Here is a 20669-nt window from a genome sequence, read left to right as displayed (position 1 = left end):
CTTCAGCAGCAGCTGCCCATACATGATGACACTTTTGATAAGTCTGGGCTTTCCATTTGCAGCAGGGGAACAAAGAAAGACTAAATTCTTATCAGTGAGTCACTGCGTAAGAGATGAGTTTCAAAGCATTCCTTCCCTCCACAGGATAGGAACATTCTCATAAGTGTATTTTCACATACAGCTGTTAGTGATTCAGTGCTTAGAGAGTCAGCAACTACTGTAGTGCATTTTAGACTGAGCCATGGAGTTTGGTCACAAGAGAGGGAGGATGGCTTCATGTTTACTGAATATACCTGCCACTTTTGACAATAGGCTGGACTTTGTTTTGCATGAAAAAAACCCTGAAAATAGATTTACCATTAGAATTTGAAAAAAAAAGATGAAAAAACTGTAGGAGGGCAAAAGAGTGTTTAGGAGTGGTGATGGAGGCCAAGTCACCTCAGTCAAACAACTAACTTGCATGTCACCCCTGGCCTTGCAAATATTGTTGAAGTTTACTAAAATTCAAGTACAGACGTACAAATCACTTGCTGAAAACTGCTAGAAATATTTTCAGCTTTCTGAAAAAGAATGAAAGATGCAAATGAACTGAACTAAAGTTTCTTTTAGGAATTTCAGGATGCATGCATAGCATGAATTTTTATATGAGTAAAAGTGCTATCAGGCAGTACTTTGTGGTCATTGCACTTATTACACTACATGTGTAATCATCTCGAAAATGAAGAAGAAAGCCAATCATTTGCCAGTTCATTTTTTGAAGGGAGGGGAAGGTATTTTCAGCACTGCCAGTTTTCAGTATAAATTTTGGTCAAGACCTAATATGACTCAAGATCTGTAGTGAGGAAAAGTAAGCTTGCACTTCTACTGAAAGGGTGACCACAGACACTTCAGGAGTATTTCTGTTTGTAAATAGACTTGTTCACCTTGCACATGCTACTGATTTTAATAGAATTAGCCTGCAGATGTCTTATTATATAGGATGCTATCAAGTAGAAATATTGAAAAGCTTATTGAAAAAGCCTCAACCAGTTACAATTAGTTGTTTTATGTTCCCTTTTTTTTGATTTCTCCCACTGTATCACGTTCTGAGATGTCTAATCCCCAGCCATTGTGTGCAAGAATAGTACAAGCAATGCTATAATTACTTGACTGATTGAATGTACAAAGGGAGTCAAGTCTATGGTTGCATCTCAAGAAAATGTGCTATAAAAAAAAAAGATAGAGATGCTTTCCTTTAATCTTTCTTTTTTTACTGTCTTAATATTACTTTGTAGCAGTAATGCTACAAAAGGCCAGATAAAAGGCCAACACAGTGATTCATGTAACTTTATACAATACTTTGATTGCTTAGAATCCTTCAATTGAACAGTTGTATTGCTTCCATTTAAAAGAGTAAGCATCTTGTGCACCATCCTTCCTTGTGGTTCTAGGCAGCCGAAGATTCAAGTATCATTATTACAGTTCTTCTCCATGTGAGAATCAAGCCAAAGACTCCTACAATTTTACATGACAATGTAGTGTTCTTTGATTAACAGAGTGTGTTTTCTATACGATATAGCTTTTCCTCCAACACATTTTCTTTTGCCAAATGTGGCTCAAGATCAGTATAGTAGACAACCCTGGTGGTATGAATAGTATGAGTAATTAATTTAGTGTACTTTGAATGCTGTTTTAAATAGATAAATTCTCCAATAAAATATGAACTACATGTTACTAGCACTTTGCTGTGTTCTGAAACTTTACGAGTCCTACTGTGAAAATATCCATGAGTCATGGTAATTAGATTTCCATTTGAAACATCAGCCAAAGTCTTTTAGGAAACAGAGTCTTCACAGTTTTCAATTAGCAAACCACTGAAATAATTTAGGAGGCTCTGTTGTGACTTGACAAGTTTCTTCAAATTAGCTGGGCCACAAACTGTATTTCATATAAAAATGCATAAAGAGCTACAGAAATGGAAGGGCAGATTACAGCTGTTGTATACAAAACCATACAAAGTTATCAAAGGAAGTAATTCTCCACCTTTCAGATTGTCTTATTTTTTTGATGTTTCATCATCATCATCACGGCTGGGCTTTGTGAACGAAGATTTGGGAAGGGCTCTACCCACATTTGCTACAAGTGCTCTGGTGGCTAAAGAAGCCAATGTGAGATAGACAAGTCCGGTTGCAAAAGGCACAGCAGAAAGACTCCTTGGATTGTATCGGCAAGACATGAGTCTTTCTGCGTTATTTTTTTGATGTTACATCACTAACAGTTGATCCATACTGTGAGTCTGTTGCTTTGGCTGTCACTCATGGTTCTGAAAGGTGTCAGCAGGCTTTTGCGTGACAGCGGTGTCTAGATAAATGCTATTGCAAATGCATTTTTGGCAAAATGTTATGCCTGGAGGGTAAGGTAAACTCTGTGAATAAGCAGAAGACTTCCCTGTTTTCTGATAGTAATAGTAAAGACTGTGTGTTAATCTACTCCGTCTATACAAAGTTTAGATTTACTCCGTAAACACTTCAGTGAATATCCACAAAGCACTTACCACTTGCATTAGAAATCCTCAGCAGATTCTCTCCCTTGCCTTGCTTACCTACCCCTCTGAGTCCTTACCTTGCAATGCCTACCTCTCCCTTGCCTTGTATTGCCTTGCATACCCATCCCCTGCCTTGACTTGCCTATACCTTTCTTTCTGGGCCTTGCCTGGCCTTACCTACAACTTCCTGCCCTTCCGTTGCCTAGTCCTCCCTTGCCTTTCCTTGCCTTGCATACCCAACCTTGCATTTCTTTTCTGTGGTCCTCCATTCCTTGCCTTGCCTTGCCTACTACTCCCCTGTCTGGCTTTGAGTTGCCTACACCCTCCCTTGCCTTGCCTTGCCTTTCATTGCCTACATTAAAAAAGTCCTACTACAGGTCTTTCAGAGACATCTCCAATCACAATGAAGAACATGAGAATTTCTGGTACTTTTTAAAGCAAGAATGAAACAGAATAGTCACATGTATATGTATATGCCTGAGTGCCTGAGTCCATTTATGTGTATGTATGTATGAAATCTCTGCACCTTCATTTAAGAGAAGAAATGTCAGTTTGTTGTAGGTCTGCTGTTGGATGAATGATCTCTTAATTATTGTTAGCAGGATGTGGAGAACCTGCAGCTTAATGGTACCTTTGGGGTTTGATTACCATGCAGCTAATTTTTTCTAATGCTCATGCTGAAGAATTTCACAGGAAGCAGATATGTTAAAGCATACTCTGATGCATTTTGTGACATGATCTATTATTTGTCATTTCTTACTTTTCTAGTAATTTCTATTTGAAAACTTGTCTTTGGTGTATACTGTTTTACATATGGTTGTTATCCTGGGGAAGCTTTAGCAAAATAATTGTGCTCCATCTAATGACTCTTGGCAGATTATTCTGTAAATGAATCTCCTTGACTGAGAGCACAGTCTGGCAGCTGTGTGGCCAAAGTGAGTTGAGTTCATTTTAGGCCATACAAGGGAGTTGACAGTAATTGGCATCGTTGTTTATTGGAGCCAGCAGGGAGGCACATGAATGAATGGATATTGACTCTGAGTTGCTCTCAGCTCATAGGAATAGTTTCAGGCAAGTGATGAAACAGATGTAGATGTCCGTGCTGTCTCTTTTGCATCTAGTTGGGAAATAGAGTCATTAATTCTCCCAAACCATGTACTCTCAAGCTGACATGCAGTTCATTATCAGTATTTATTGCTGTTGTCTGCTCTTAGCAAGTCTCTTCTTCTCCCCTTCCCCCATGTGCCAGGTGCCTGGTGTACAGTGAAGTATTCCACGCCGTAGACATGTAAACGCTTGTGGCAATCAATCACAATAATTTACAAGCTGTAAGTAGGAGCTGGAACCAGCAGACCAGAGACCTGTTGACACATTTCTTCATGCTTCACAATCTTACCAAAACATTTATTATCCCAGGGAAATCATATCTGAGTACGCAAGTGTCAGGTGATAGCTAATTTTGTTCCGTATGATTATGGTAGAACAACAGTGAAAATCTGTAGCAGGGTTGGAATAATGCCGTTGTTTTTATATTTTACCTCCGCAGTAAATAATTTTTCATTATAGTGCCAAAAATTTGATGTCATCCTTAGCAGTTCTATTCAGAAAATTTACTCAATACAGACAGCAAGAAAATTGAAGAGCTTTTACACTGCTCTGGCTTTGAGCTACAGCTTAAGCAGCAGTTTACTCCCATAGCTGTGAACAAATCTGAGACCTTTCCAGTAATTAGAAGATCAGTGGTTTATGGTTTTCCATAGCATAAACTAACTTGTGCCTGTGTAAATTCCCAAGTTCTTATAAAGGGAAGTAAAAACTGCCTTGAACGCTACAGTACACATGCAAATGCAAACTGTAAATGCAAGTATCCTGGTACCTGGATTTTAAAAGTGTACCAAATATAGCAACAATAATTTTATTTAATAAAACTGGATTTACTTGATCATTTCTTCCCGTATAGATATGTCTTAGAGACATGGTAATGTCCTGGACACAAACAATGATAGAATCTGTCAGTGTGCAGAATAAAGTCTGTTTTCTAGTCTGTGTCAACATACTGGTTTACTTAGTATCTGCATCTGCAGTTGCATATTGAGCTTCACAATACTTACCATCAGCAAGCCACTTATTAACATCTTCATATATATCCTTGAAAACCTATATGCAGCTAGATGAATGCTTCATTTTAAGATGTTGCTTATGGAATTTCAAGTAGGGTTTTTTTGCACATTTTAAAAGTGTACATTTTAAAAGCATAGCTAGGCAATGCTAATCTGAGCTGTGCTTTTTAGAAGGTTAGTTGAGGTTCACTAACAAGCAGAAGGAGTTCAAACAAATGAATCTTTGCTGGTTCCTATACAGTCATTGGTTTGCATTTTAATTCTTACAAGACCTTTGCAGAGGGCTTTCTTTCCTGGCCAAGGATATTCTTGTGTCCTTGAGTGGAAACATGAGAGGCTTTATACCAATACAAGATTGTTCTCTAAATATAGCCATTTCCAGTGGTTATTTTAAACTAAGTGTCAAACTGGAGAGTTATTAGGGCAGGAACTCTAGTTTGTTTGAAAAAGAAGAGAGAACTTTGCACAGTGAAGTTGTCTTATATGGAAATAAGATGACTGGTATGTGTAGTCTGGACTACCACGTGTAGCTAAAAAGCAGAAAGCTGTAATCAGTTTTTGTTTTAGTATGAATTCGGAGTAGACTTCACAGCTGGTGGGTGTTGAAGCCAAAAATAGTTACATGATCAATCACACCTGACTAACAGGGGACTCTGATAATCTTTTCATGTGCTGGGTCAGCTAGACATTCTTCTGTTAGTTAACCTTTCCATAGTTGTTTAGCTTTTGTGCTGTTTCTTTTTGATAGACCATTTTGTGTTTTCTGTTAGTTATGTATCTAGAAGGAAGTTTCACTGTTATGCCTTTAGCCGATCTGCAGGTTAGTCCACTGTTTTTAAGACAGATAAACTAACCACTAACTGCAGCATTGCATATGGAATCCATCATCTTTGATATTTCTGTTTGATTAGAGAGAGAGAGAGAGAGAGGGTTGGAGAGAGAGAGAGAGAGAAAGAGAGAGAGAGGGAGAAGAAGAGAGAGGGAGAGGGAGAGAGAGGAAGAGTTCCAGCTGAAGTCCAAAGCAGTAAGAAATCTCAGCAGAAGTTCACATTCTGAAAATATTCGGACAACTCTGTGAAAAGAGAAAAAAATGCTTTATCTTTGAAACTTGCTGAACAATTTAATTGTTGCCTGCTGGACACATGCATGAGCTGAACCACTCTCATGAGTGGAACTTTTTCTAATTCAGTGATTGTGTCATCCTTTTGTACAGTGTGTGTATGACCTGTATTGTACTGCAGTCAATGCCCTGAGAGAGAAGGGTGGCAGACTGAAGGGTCCTCATAGCAACATAGTAACATGTTGCTCTAGTCTCACAGAAGATCTTTTGGAGAGAGATGTGTAATGAGCAAATGAGTAAAGGAGGTAATGAGCCCAATCCGAGACACTGGTGCAGGCCACACCAGCATGAGCCAGCCTGTGCACTGTGTTCTCCAGATGAGTGCACAATGGGGCATATCTTCATCAGTTTTAAGCACCAGAATTAGTCAGTACAGAATGCGCATGTCTGCCATGCAATCCCGCAGGCCATGATTAGGCAAATTTCTTGATGTCATTTTCTTTCCACTTTTATATTTGTTGCAGAATTTAAGTCCTCATATACTACTGAATTATTTCTTGTAGAAGCCTAGAAGATAAGGGGCTAACGTGTATGTCTCAAACACTGATAGTTGGATAGCCGTGAAGCCAACCAAGGATTGTTTGGTAATAATAGACAAGGATTGTCAGTAATAACACACTGTGATCAAGAACAGGATGTGGCTGGAGAAAAGGGTGATACAGAGGTAAGGCAGCACTTTTCTGGGACAAACATCCTTATTCTGGCTCATGGAGACAAGCACAACATAGTAGAGTGCAGGCACAGGAACGAGATCAAGAAGCAGGCATGGACTGTAATGGGGGGATCAAGACCATCAAAGACCCCCAAAGTCCTCCGACCCATTGCCAGAAAGGCTTAGAAAAGAGACTGGGCGTGGTAACTGATTTGCATAGAAAGTGACAAACTTACCTGTAGGGCAGGGAAAAATTACCTATAAAATGTAACTCCATGATGCTCCGCTGAAGGGGCACTTCCAGAACCATGGATACCCCATCAGCTGGATCAATGCTGGAGCCAGGACTGGTGACATCTTTTTTTTCCTTCTTCCTCTCTCGCTTTCTCCCTGTTTAATTCATCTCTCTCTCTCTCTGCCCTTTCACCTTACCTCTTTATCCAAAACCCACTCTTGTGTGCTTATATAGGAGGTCAGGGACTAACATATGAATGTCCTTGCAAAATGTGTGATTTACTAATAAAACTTTGCAAGCTTTTGTAGACCCTCTGACTTCTGTCACTCCTTTTTACCACAAGCATCTATAAGCTTTGCCTGCTCCCTTCGCCTTAAGGGTGGGATGCCACACTTACAGAGGGAGACACAAAGAAGTAACTACAGGTTTATTCTCTCAATAAATATTTCATCAGAGGTGAGCTACCAAGTTAGATCTGTTTTCAGTAAAGCTCCATGGGTTTCATTTTCTCTGACTGCCATTCATGTGGCATGGAGATGTAGAGGAAAAAAGCAGTTTTAAAATTTCTTGTATGCCTCCCCTGCTGGAATCAGTCTATATTCTCCTGAAACAGCTTGGTTCACAGGTCTGAGAACAGCTGGGAAGCAGAGACATTGTCCTCCACAGAGCATTGCAAGGACAACCATGAACATTTCTTGAGGCCAGTTTCCTGACTGTTAATACTCCTACACTTTGCTTTAAGAGTTGGAAACATGGCAAAGAACCAATTCTTTATTTGCAAAAGCTAGAAGATACAGAATACTTTGATTTCTTCTTTAAAGCAAATTTTTAAAAAAACAACATGGAAGAAAAAAAATCTCAAACCAAAAAACCATCTTCTGTGGAAAAGAAAATAAAATAGAGCAGTTTTAAAGGCAAGGAAATAACCAAGTATATGAATATTTTTGCTTTGTTGCTTTCTTTATATTGCATGCTGTATCCCTTGCTTCCTAAATCATTGTGGTTTTTGCTTCTAAAAATTACAGAAAATTTACTTGCCTATTTGCATGTTGTATTTTATTGATTCTCCCTCATTAAAATTTTTATTTTTTAAATGCAGTCAGCTTATGACATTACATTTTCCTAAATTCTGAATGTGAAAATTTTTGGCCTTAGGTGATTGTTGTATACTAGGTCAGTTTAGATCAGCTTCTTGGTAGCATTAGAGACCAGGCTTTTGAAGACTGGTATGTGAGCCTTGTAATTTCTTTTCTCCATAGGAGCACTGCAGTTACAGAAATGCTGGCTCGGTACTTCGGGTTATTTCAGTATCATGCATTGAAAAGTTGTCTTTTTGTTTTTTTCCAAGTTCCCAATGGTCATAAATATTCCACTTGTTTTCCAAGATAAAACTTGGCAGGCATCCTCTCCTGTGGCCTAGTTTACTCTCAGCTTCTGAGGTGTGGAGGAGCAGCAGCTCTGTGAGTTTCACCCTCTCTGTTCTCTGGAAGTGGGTCTTTCTCCTGCTCCACATTAGAGGGAGAGGCTGGGGACCATATCAGAAAATTGCACTGATACTCTATGGCAAATGTCTCTTGTGTGTGAGTTGTGAAGCAGCTGTTGATGCTATTTGAGTTTGTAGCTTGCAACAGAGATGGGAAAAGACAGTCCTACACCTTCACTTCTAAGTGTTGAGTAGCATATGTGTTAAATTTGAACCCAAAATAACAGTTGTGGAGCTAGTATAATCACTCATTAACATTTAATAAGGATCTAATTGTCTCTGTATTCCCAGAGATGTCCATTGATACTTCTTGGATGAGCACAACTTCAAATTTCTTCAGTAAATAATAAGCTTTCTCTGCAAGCAGCCGAAGTTTCCGACTCCCGAGTGTAACAGGCAAAACTGGTGGGATCAGCTGCTGGGGCAGACTTGAAAATCTGTTTCTCGAATTATTTCTCTAGAAACAAAGTGATGAGTCGTTGCCAGTGACTTGTGCTGGCACTGTCAAGTTTGGAGAGCAGCAAATGGGAGTCCTCTAATGCGCTCAGTGCAAGCTCCTGGCACCAATTTCTTCCCAAGGGATGCATGTTTGCAGAAAATAATTTTTCAGCAGAGAATTCACTATTCACTGTTCCTGTGGAAGCTGTAAACACACAGAAAATGTGTCGGGACTGGTGCTGAATGTGTTTGTTGATGCTGTGTGAACTTTGGTAACACCTTCAAGCATTCCAGCATTTGCCTTGTCTCAGTTCTGAGCTATACTTTATGGCAAATGCAACATTAAAAGGCATTCTCAGAAAAACTGGACTAAGGACTGTTTTTAGAAAGACCACTCAAAGCTTGGCAGATAGAGCAAAGTTATTTCTGTGGGCTTTATTTTCTGCATAGTTTCTTTTTATTTCGAAAAATGCAAGGCACATGCTGCTTAGTTGGGCTCATGTGTTGATACAGTCAGTGTCACAAACAGCACAGGCAGTCCTTCACACTGGAAAATGGCAACAAGAACTGGGAGGCAACAGGGAGTAGTATTGCAGTGCACTTCTGTTACGGTTAATTCATACCTAAGCATCCCTCTGTGACCACTCTTGAGGATGCAAGTTAGATCTGCTGCTGCCTTTTTGGGTCTCTTGACTACATTGTAAGCAATAAACTGGGGGACAAATTTGCAAGAGAACCACTCCCTGGAGGCAGTGTTAAGTGCCTGGTGAGATTTGGCAGCCCTAGTGTACTACGGTAAGTTAATTCAAATGGTGTTTTATGGATTTACCTAAACTTCATTAATGTCTGTGTGATCACCCTAGGATATTTAGGATATAAAGTAAGTAGAATAAGACCGAGTAGCCTTAGTAATCCTTTAGGGGGAAAAATAATAATAGTTAGAAAAAATCTAATGAAAGGCCATAAACTCTATTACTTTGGAAAGTTTTGACAGGCTTTTGCTTATTTTGACCATGAAAGAGTAGTCAATTAGGACATCCTGAAGGAAACAGTCAGGGCCAGATTGATAGATTTTTTCAATGACTCATTTATATCTGAGGTTCTAGTCCAGTCTTAATAAATGTGTCTTACAGTTCAAATGGGGTATGCTAAATTCCTTTGTGAGCAATTGCCCAGGGATAATACTGGATACTCACTGCAATGATATTGAAATAAGTGCTAAAATTCACCAAAATTCTCAATAGCTTTTCACTTCAAATGTAATCTAGAAAAAAAATAGAAATATTTGGGGCTTGTGTTAAGAATAAAGTCTTAGCATCTGTGATGACAAGTGTTTCAGGGCAGCTGGGGAGCGTTTGAAGGGGATGCCTGAAGGAATTCCTTTGTTACTATTGCCTAGTGAGGGGAAGCAGAGAGGCCACCAGGATGTGACAGATGTGAAGAGTGGACTTGGCCAGACAGATGGCGGAGCCCTGCGCCTATTCTGGGTGACATCAATGGCCAGAAATGAATCCAGATGTATTAGGTTGCTCACTGACTTGGACTCAGTTACAAAGAAGAATTTGACTGGCTATATTAGTTAAAACACAAAGCCCAGGGAAGTTAAAATGTATCAAAAGTCCTGTTGCTTGTAATCAGCAATTAGATACCTGGTACAAAGCAAAATCCTGCTTCCTAAATCTCCTAGATGCCTAAACATTCATGATGTTGATTGGCATCCATCTCTTTCTCTTCCCTTAGACTGGAGTATGCATAAGAAGGTATCTTTTGCTTTTGATACCAAGTGATCCTCACTAATTCTGAGTAGTTCATATCTTGCTCGATGCAGAAGCTCCAGAACTGAATCTCCTTCCAGTGCTACTACAGACTCCTGAGGCACAGGAGAGGGAGCTCTAGGGCATCAGCCCCGTCCCTGCATTGCCCACAGCATCCTGTAAAGTACTTTGTGAATCTTTTGGATGTTCAGACCATCACTGTGCAATTTGCTGTAATCCCTGTAAAAACTGAAAAGTCATTCTGGGGTTAATAAATATGTGCAAGTTGCAGGTCAAAAAACCAAAAACCAAACCCAACCAACCAACCAAAAAACGACAACAAAAAAATCAAGCTTTCATTTCTGCCTTTTGATTTATAGCATTTTGTATTTTTTAAATTAGCTACTCAGCTAATAGGCATAGAAAGTAATGATTGAAGAAGAAAGAACAACAAAACTCAGAGTACCCTTGGTAGGTTGAATTGCTGATTTCTTGGACTGTGAAATTAACTTCCTTTTTAATTTTGCCATTTTTAACAATTTCTATTTAAGGGTACTTGGTCAGAAGTCATATTTGTTGAAAGTAGCTCCCTTGTAGGATTAGGGTTATGACCAGAGTCCCTGTGCTCAGCTTGCAAAGGATGTACTCTACCATGGAGTGTGGATATGTATCATTTAAAGTGTACTTTCTGCTCAAAGGGAAGAGATAGGATACTGGATGCATTATACTTGAATCAAAATTCTGTTGGCAAGCATCTCTGGACACAGGGTAATCAATATCTAATAAATGTGACGGTACAACAGGTTATATTTAAATCTCCAGTAACAAAGATGGATTTCAGGTTTAAATGTACAACTACTTTCCATTCCCTTAAAATGTGTGTGAGATGTTTTAGAGATTACAGTCACATAACCTGGGGCTTCAAAAAACTCCATTCTCCAATATTGTGGGGTTTGGCTCAGTCTATCAGTACACCTGACAAACTTCCTCAGTTGCTACCAGCCTCCTGCCAGGCAGAAATGATGTACAGGACTGAAAGCCTAAAAGCATCCCTAGTAAACTGAAGCTAGTCTTTGAAGTGGTTAATTGATGGATTTTGTATAGAACTCCAGGAAATACGTGCCATGGTCCTTACAGTTGTGATGTTCAATGTCAAGAGTGTGTTTCTTGGCTGCAGGTTTTGTGGTTGTGGATGCTGAATCTTCACCATTGCATATTCCCAGTCCAGGATGAACCTGTCAGGTCAGAAGATGAGTCACTGCAGCTGCTTTCTTGCTTAGGGTGGGTTACTTGAGAGTAGCCATTCAGTAAATAGAGCAGGAGCCAAGAGGCTGCCCCAACAGCAGCCTTGTTAGGGCAGAGTGACCTCCAACAGTTTTTGGAAACTGATGGTGCAGTGAGGCTAGTTCCTGCAGGTGACCTTTGACCGGGTTATTGTCAGCACCTGTGAGAATCTGATTAGCTCACTTGTAAGCTCTTTCTGTAGCTAGCTATTTCAGCTCATGTATGTGCCTTGTCTGTTTGCAGTTCTGTTTGTATTTTGTGATGTGAGATCACTGATCAGCCCACCATGAGCCTGCCAGTCATCCTAATGATTCTAGTATAAAAAGAGTATAAAACCACCAAGCTTATGGAAAGCAGGAAAGTGAACTCATTGGAGTTCAACTTCTGAAGTCAATGAAAACAAATAAATATTTAGATTTTTTTTCTTTCCATCTGTGTAGAACCTGGGGCCTAGTTGAGTATCAGAATAAATGTAATTTCCACAAGCCAAGCACATTTATAACTTTCCTCAGAGGGACAAAGCTTGTGGACAAAGGTTACATTTTAGTTGATCTGGTGTAGCTGGGAGAGACAGACAAGTGTTTAGGCAGATGAGTGTTTTTCAGGGTAATGCAGTAAGGCCAAGTGATTTGGCAGATGCCAAGAGAGCAGATCCATGCAGTAGAGAAGTTTCGCTTTTATAATCCTTCAGTTAGTGCATCCCTATAGTTGCAGATGCGCTCCAGAAGGCCACCAGTTGAGGTTTATTTCTTTTCTTGAGCAAAAGCCTGGCCCGGGACCCCCCATGAATGCTGTGACCCTATTCCCTCATGCACCTAAGTCGAGTCTTGATGACTTTTGTTCCCTGCTTACCTGAACTCCAAAGCTTGCTTGTCCTCTCCTCCCAGGGCTGCTGCTTGCTGTGACCAGAGTCTTTCTGCTTCCCTGACTGAGTCCAGGTTTGCTTCAGAGCTTGCCTCAGATGGTGAGCACCACAGGCTTTTAGTTTAGCCTCTTTGGAGCACACCAAGGAAGTAATTGCTTCAACCAAGAAGTCATTGCTTTTGAAGTACAAAATCTTCCAGATTAATGGAAATCCAGAAATGTGGCAGCCAAATCAGGCTTGATCGAGTTGGAGCATCTCTTCTCTTTATCGAACTCTTAGTCTGAGGAGAAGCATGGCCCCAGAAATGCCCGCTTATAAAACACAAGAGTCCCTTTTTTCATGGTCTGGCTTGCTAAATTCCTTATGTTGGCTCCCCTGTGGGGTGCTGGTCAACAGTTTGCCACGGGTTGCAGATCTGATGGATTTTTCTTCAAAGAAGTGCCAACAAAGCTGTGGGGACTGCAATGGACAGGTTTGCCTTGGCCAAGCTGATATGTGTTCAGCACATAACACAAAGCAGAGTTACAGGCATTCTCCATCACATTACATCATGTGCACCTATGTAAACAAAGAAGAGGTGTGATGAGCGAAGTAAATAAACAACATAATGCAAGGGAATACCATAGGTGTGAATTCTTCTTCTGAATGAAGGCAGCCTTGTGATGCATTCTGCCAGGTCAGGCAGCTGTGCTGGAAGAGCTGTCACAGTGCCTTCCCCTGTGTGATTGATCCTGGTGGAAACATGATTTAGCAAAGAGATAGAGGTAGTAATGAAAGAGATGAACACTGAGAACAAGTAGATGCCTGATGATTTCTACATTATCTGGTTTTTATCTTTAACATTCCATGTGCATTGGGGACAATGAAAACTGATGTAGGATGACAAAGAATAAAGAAAAAGCTTTTCTCAGTTTTATTTTCCATTCAGAAATTCACAGCAGAGAATCACGTGTCTCCAAATATTACCTATGTTCTGCTCAAATATACCAGCTAACAGAAGTCATGGAGATGGCTTTTTGAAAGAGCTGTTTGAAGGAAACTCAGAGATACCAGAGCAGAACCTGGCAGGCTTTGTGTTAGCAGATAAAAAGTTGTCAAAATTATGTAATGAACAGCATGAAAAGCAGAACTGAGTGGTGTGAACAGCAGATGACTGGGATCGAGGGATTGGCTGGAACAAGCAGAAACAAAATTTGAGTGTATAAAAATGAGTGAGGTCATTGTGAAAGGAAACAAACCCACATGTGCTTAGAACAAACAGGAGATCTGGTGTAATTAGTGCATGATGTAAGGGCCTTGGGACTTGAAAGAGAGCAAGAAGAGGAAGCGTCCCCAGTGCAGTGGAGCAACTTCTCTAAATCAGAAGCAGAAAACAGCAGCTCAGGCTGGGCCCTTGCCAGCCGTTCGCAGGCATGCTGACGGATGGAGGCTGGAAGGCTTTTCCAGATTGGTAGTAGCTGCAACCAGATGCCGCAGTCATGGAGTGTTTCAGGGCTAGTTGTATTACTTTTATGGTTTTTGACAGGCATGCTAACAGCTGTATTTCTGAGCTTTCTGGGGAAGCAAAGGACAAGGCAGGAGGTGGAGCTGGTAGTTAATCCATAAAGCCATCCTCTGAGAAAGGAGCCTTGAAAGATTTATCCCCCAGGGCTGGCAAACAGGAGCTCTCTGGCCAGGTCTGGTGGATTTGGCAAAAAAAAGGTCAAATGACTAATCTCAGTCCATATATGGAGACTCAGTTTGTAAAGCAAGGTGAGCTGGAGAGAAAACTGCTGGAGGGACTTCTGTTGTCATGTTTGTTCATTCAGCCAGAGGAAGATGAGTGGCTGCCTGTGTGAACTGTCTTGTGTTCATCACTCTATGATGTTCTTTTCTACAAAATGCTTTTGTTTTTAATAAGTATTACTCAGCTTTGTGAGAATTACCTGGAAATCCCACTGACTACCTGAAGAAGATGACTATCACAGGGACAGATTTGTTGGGGTACTGAGGTTCCCTCCCTGCCTAGACAGTGAGGGGGGCTTGGGCAGCCAGCACTGGTCAGGCGGGACCATGGACTTTTTCTGCAAAGAGGTGTTAGCTTTATGCTTGAGGTGCCCCGTAGACACACAAGAGCAGGAAAAGCCTTGACAGTAGCAGTGAATGTTAGTCAATGCAGGCAATAAACATGGACTGCCCATCTTGTGCTTCTCCATCCCTCAGCTGTTTCTACAGAGCTGCTTTTAACTGTGGAGGAGACAAGGAGGCTTAACAAACAGAAAGAGTATATCATGTAGTTCTGGTGTGAATCTAACAGCTTATCAGAAATAAAGTCATCTGTGGCTTGATAGGAATGAGAACACCAGTTATGCCCTGCAGCATCAAGTAGCTTTAATCATTGTACCACCCTGAATGTTTTGGGACTGAGTCTCTGTGTTCATTAATGTGGGTTAGGCTTTTCCACTCAGCCCTATGTGTGTTGTGCGTACATCCATCTGTCCACTGGAGAAGCTGCTGCTGCAAGTCTCCTTGGGACCAAGGGGATGGGATTAATCACCAGCTCTCGCAAAAGTGGATCACTGCTGCTGCACTTCCCTGTCTACAGGATCAGGCTGAGGAGGGGGTTGTAGGGCAGACCCCCCAAGGACTCAGGTGGTGGGCAGACCTCTTTCTGGGGTCAGGCAGAGGTGACAAAAGGTGATGCTTTCTCCAGCTGCCTGAGATGCGCTGCTGCTGGTGAGAGACCTTGATCACACTGGACGTCTCGGTGGCTCTTGATGTGGATTAGTTTTGGTGACATTTTGGCTGAGGCTGCCTAGAGGGGTCTACCCTGTTGTGGGCAGACCAGGCAGCAAGGGGAAGCCTGCAGCCAGCTGGGAGTTGGCACCAACACCCTATCAGAGCCGCTCCACAGCAACAGGCATGGGGACCTGAGGTGAGGGCTCGGTTCCCTGTAGCCCAATGCTGCCTAGCTTTTAGGGCTGCAAAGACTGAAACTTGCTGCAGAGATCTCCATCTCCAACAACTCTCTACTTGTAGATTGAAAGATATTAAAATGTTTCAAACTGCATTTGTCTGACTTCTCATAAACAATCGTTGCTATAGTTGCAGTTTAAGCTGATTTGCTAATCCCAGCACAATATTGTGGGCCCAGCTGAAATATTTGTGCAGGCATTTGTGTTTGATTAGTATGGAGGTTTCTTTTACTTTTTTCATGAAGTTGTAGGGCAAACTCTTCCCCTCCAATTGAAAAGTCAGTTGCTTATACAATTCTTCACTTTCCCAAGACACTGCCTAAAAAATTAAGGAAAAACCCACCTCATCCTCCAACTCTTCCTCTTCCCTGCAAAAAGCCTCAGCAAAATGCATGGTGGCTGTTCCTGATTAGAGGAAGAGTTTTCTGCAGAAAACCTTAACTTTACATGTACGGCCAGTCTTCGCGAACGAAGATTTGGGAAAGGTCTTTACCCTTCGAGCCTGTGCAGTGGATTTTTTAGGTGAGACACAGTGTGTGCTGAGCTGAGCCCACCCTTTAATCCTCAGGTTCATCTGCTGGGGCCGAGCAAGCTTGGACAGTGGCAGCGAGGTCCTCAGGACGTAGGTTTGTTTAGAGTGACCTTCTCTTAGATGGATGGCCTTACAGGGCTGACGAGCTCCATCTGCCCGGAGGAGTTTCCCTGGCTGGGAATTGAACCTGGGCCACAGTGGTGAGAGTGCTGCATCCTAACCACTAGACCACCAGGGGTCCCCTAACTTTACATAGATAGGATATATTTAACTTTGATTTACACAGTTCTATTTTTGAAGACAAATTGTCAGCAAAAATGTTGGCTTTTGTTGAAAAGTTTTCTTTCTACTGAAAAGAAAATGAATGAAAAGTGGAGTGTTGAGTCTGAAGCTTTCCTGGTCTGGTGCCACAAGCTTTCTCCTAGGTTCACCCAAAATCCCACATGAAGTAACTGGTAGAATTTCTTTGTTGTTAACTCAAAGTCTGAACCTTCATTCAAACTCATCTGTACCCAGGGATGGCCTCCATATGCAAACTTCATTTGCAAAATTTTGTGTCTCTGGCTCTATTGTTGATATTTTTAACTAACTTTTTTCAGAGATGTAAGAAGGCTTAATAGGTCATAAATATGAACTGCTTTGCTACTTTTTAAATTTTTTTTAATTTCTTTTTTTTTTTTTTGGCATAGAAAGCATCAGTAGATCAACTGGTAATATTCTTTCCTGTTTCTGTAGGGAAATACAGAGAAAATCATAACAGGACTTACAAATTTAAGACATTTGTTTCAGATTGTCTGTGTAAATGAGTACCTAATCAAATGTAAATTCCTAAATTTTTTCTACTTCTTATTTCCTTAATACTGTTTCTCTTGGAGCTTGCTGCTTATATTCAGTTTTTCTTGTAAAGCTGTACTGTGGCTGAACCAAGTGAACAGCTGTGTCAGACATAAACCCCACGAAGGGCCAGAACATGTCTGTGGTTATCCTTCCAAATTTTTACAGAGGAAATATATAATTGAAAAGCTAACTGGTAATTTTATTTATCCCAACGGGGGGGGAGGGAGGGGTGGTTTCCATTTTTTTCCTCAATGCAGTTTGGTTGAGTTTACAGCATCTGGAATTTTGTCTTGCTTGTGTTATTTACAGAGAAAGCAGCCAGTGTAGTTTCTGATTTCCAAAAAGATTTTTGGAAAAAGTAATGTGTCTGGTCTCAGTGGCCCTTATCTTAAGCCATTGATATAATCACTGCTGACTGATCTATTGATGCCCATTTAGTAAGTAAATGGAAATATATTTTATGTATATTTTTGGAAAACTTGGGTGAATGACTCATGAAGTTAATGTAGCACCAACTGTAATTGAGAGAGACTCTGTACAGAACTGCTTATTAGAACAGCAAGATGACAGACGTGCATACAGAAGGATTTTAAAGGTCTCATTTTGTAAGTCTTAAGCACTGCAGTGTATAGTTGCATTGAGGAGGGATAGATTTGAAACACAGTGTCCTAATCCTTCCTGGTCTCAATAATTTGCTTGGACATGGAGAAATGTAAAATGAACACATGCTTGGTCCTGTAAGTTTGTATCAGCTGTCAAGCAGAAGACAGTCAAGTTGCACAGTAGGTAAAAAGTCATTACAGGAATGTGGGTATAATGTGCATTACTTGCTAGCCTGAGCAGTGAGACTGGTGAGAGAAATACATCTTACTTCTGCTATCCTTTCTCCTGGCAGTAGGTGTTTGCCTTCACCAGGGAACTGCTAGCAGTTAGCAGTAAAAGGTAATTAGTCCCTGGCTTTTATCATCTGTGATTTTGAAGAGTAACCCTCTCTTGATAACTCCTGAATGACTGCTATAAATTAAGTGCCATAGGGATTTTCAGGAGGACTGTGGCATGCTGCAAAATGGAGCTGCACATTGTATTTTTAATGAGATTTCAGGCTACAGCACTGTGCATTCATCAAATTCTTCATAGACTGGTAAATAACCTCTTACTCTCAAAAACAAGTGTGGAAAGTTGTCTGCTTCTTTACTCCAAGGAGCCCTCTCTTGGCATTGATTTGCTCTCACAATTGCTCTGTGTCAGTCCATGTGGTCTGCATTGTGAGACCTTCCTTTCTGCAGCTAACACACGTCGTTGCTATTGCTGAAATACAGTTTAGGGTAAAGGCCATTTAGTCAATGTCAGCATTCATTCGGAAGAAGTTTAATGTTAGCGTTTTCTGTGCTTGGTGCTGCCAAGTGCCAGGCTCCCTGATCCTGATTAGCAAAGCATTTAAACTTACCCATGAAGCTCTCCATCAGTCCTCACATTGATTTCAGTGGAGCCAATTACACACTTAAACTTTCAAAAGATGCTAAAATGATTAGGTTGGGGGTGAGAGCACCTCAATTAAAGAGAGAGTTCTTTGTTCTCATATCTGTGGGGAATCAGACAAAGTGAGAGCAAGTGTATAGCACACAGAGAACACAGAGTCAAGTTTACAGTAACATAATCATCACTACTGGAAATTGTAAGAGGTTTTCTTTTAAATCACTATTTTTGTAGAAGAACCTTAGTCTACTTATAATTAACCAGGGAGCCATTTAAGCTTCATAGCTGGCAATTTGAGGTCTTCCTGTGAATATATTTTCCTATATCAACACTAATTTATTCTGGGGGGAAAAAAAGTTTACTATTATAAGAAAAATCTGTTTTCTATGGGGTTTCTCTTGAAGTGCAGACAAAAATAGGGTTTAAATCTAAACTGAAATTGCCAGCATGGATTCTGAATTGTAGGTTTCTTTGTAAAATGATCCAAATTCAGACTAGTCAAAAAATGTAAATTCTTCATCTGTACGGGATATTGCCACGTACATCAATTTAAAAAAATGTGCAAGAAGCATTCAACTTCTGATGGAGCCTTGGTGAATTTCCTCTATCTTCCTGTGAAAAAACATGCATACCTTTGGCTGGCATATGCCAGCAAATAAATGCTGTGAGTGCTAACTTTTGTGAACTAACTGGATATCTGCATGCAAGTGGATGTTTTATGGACTCACATTTATGCAGTGGCAGATTAAGTATTTGGCATGGACATTAGGGACCAATTTTTAAGTATTCCTGTGTTTATTTTTCTTTCAAATGCTGCTGCAGTAACAAGTTACTTGTACTTAACCAGTGATTTTGTATCTTTCCCCAACAGACTAAAACCAGAGAGTAGATATAAAGAGAAATTATAAGAGACAAAAAACCCTTCCATTCCCTAAAAAGGGAAGGGAAACAAATTGCACATTTCTCTGTTTGCATGGCCTCTTATACTGGTTAGAGCTGCAGCTACCTCCTAGCAATCATTTGTCTTACATGTGTTAAACAAAGTGTACAGTACAAATGGGTTACTGTGCACTCTGTCTGCAGGTGAGAGAGAGAACAGATGCAGGGTGGATGCTGTAACATGCACTGCCCAAAGAATCAGGTGTTGACAGAGTGGCTATCTTGCTCCTGGCATCTTCCCAGGAGTGTATGGGAGAGTACTTTGGGAACCTCATAGAGCAGATCTGTACCTGCTCTTTGCCTTGAGGGGGTGGTGACTGTTCATGAGGATGATTTTTTTTCCCATCGAAGAGAATCCTTTTGAAAAGGCAACAGGGGAGCTCCTGGGAAGCAACCTCAGGGTGGCTTGGGCTTGGAGGGTTGAGTCAGGGTTTGGGAGGGCAGAGTGTGCCTCAAAGACAAGCAATGCATTTAACATCAGCACAACTGCTGAAGTTTCCAAGTTACACAGGTATTTGCATACACATATAAGCTGAGACAAGCTCCTTGGTCAAGTAAGATGAGATTAAAGAAAAGAAAATATATTTCCTGGGCATTTTAAAGTGTCTATGTCAAAGGTTGACTTGGCACAGTCCCTGACAGCACTTATGACTCGTGCTTGCAAGCTTGGCTGTTGAGAATTAGTATCAGAAATGGGATTTGTCTAATACACATTGACACTAGGCGAGAAGGATCATTTTCCTGATTGTGTATGGGATAGTGTCTCAGACATGGGTGTCCTATCTTGTTTTGGTTTTTATTTTGTGGTGTTTGGGATTTTTAATTTATTTTTATTTTACAATTTTCTTTCTCCCTGTTTCATTTGTTTCTGGCAATGCATTTCAGGTTTCTGTGACTTCTGTATTCCATTTTACTCTTCTAATCTTGGTTTTGATGTCTTAGTAAAGCCTCCAGGACCAGGCTTCTGTTTTTCTGTAATTTATTTACTGTTGCCTCCTTTTTCTACACATTGTTTCTTTTGCACTTTTTAGGCCTCTTTGTGCATTTTTAGCTTGGAGTTGGACTTTATGATCCTTATCCCTTCCAACTCAGAAAATTCTGTGGTTATGTGATTTCTTTCTTTTTTGTAAAGAAGGTTGTGTTTTAGGCCAAGCTCCAGAGAGTAATTTTGAAATAATCTGATAGGGAATGCTGATACATTTAAACATTGCTTTACATTTAGCTCTTCCCTGAATCAGCAGCCTTGTACACATTAATATTACTACATAAAAGTGTCTTTCTAATTTTAATGTTTGAAACCAAAAGTGCTTTGGAAGTTTTTAGCTGCAATGTCTTGTTTAATGTATTGTTTTAAAATTTAAATTAAATTAAAAAGCTTTGATCCATAAAACAGCTAAATATTCCTGCAAAATATTTCTGCATGTGTAAATTATCAGCTATCAGTTCCGGAGGGTGT

At 40.5% G+C, this 20669-nt stretch overlaps 1 protein-coding gene across 1 annotated transcript in view; it reads left to right on the top strand.

The window, feature by feature from the left end:
- Positions 1-20669, top strand: part of MAMDC2 (MAM domain containing 2) — a 54798-nt gene that overhangs the window by 6182 nt on the left and 27947 nt on the right. The gene's annotated exons all lie outside the window — the stretch shown is intronic.

The sequence above is a fragment of the Corapipo altera genome, unplaced genomic scaffold, assembly GCF_003945725.1.
Source record: "Corapipo altera isolate COAL_440 unplaced genomic scaffold, ASM394572v1 61286, whole genome shotgun sequence".
In the NCBI taxonomy this organism is placed as follows: Eukaryota; Metazoa; Chordata; class Aves; order Passeriformes; family Pipridae; genus Corapipo; species Corapipo altera.
This window is presented reverse-complemented; position numbering and strand designations above follow the sequence as displayed.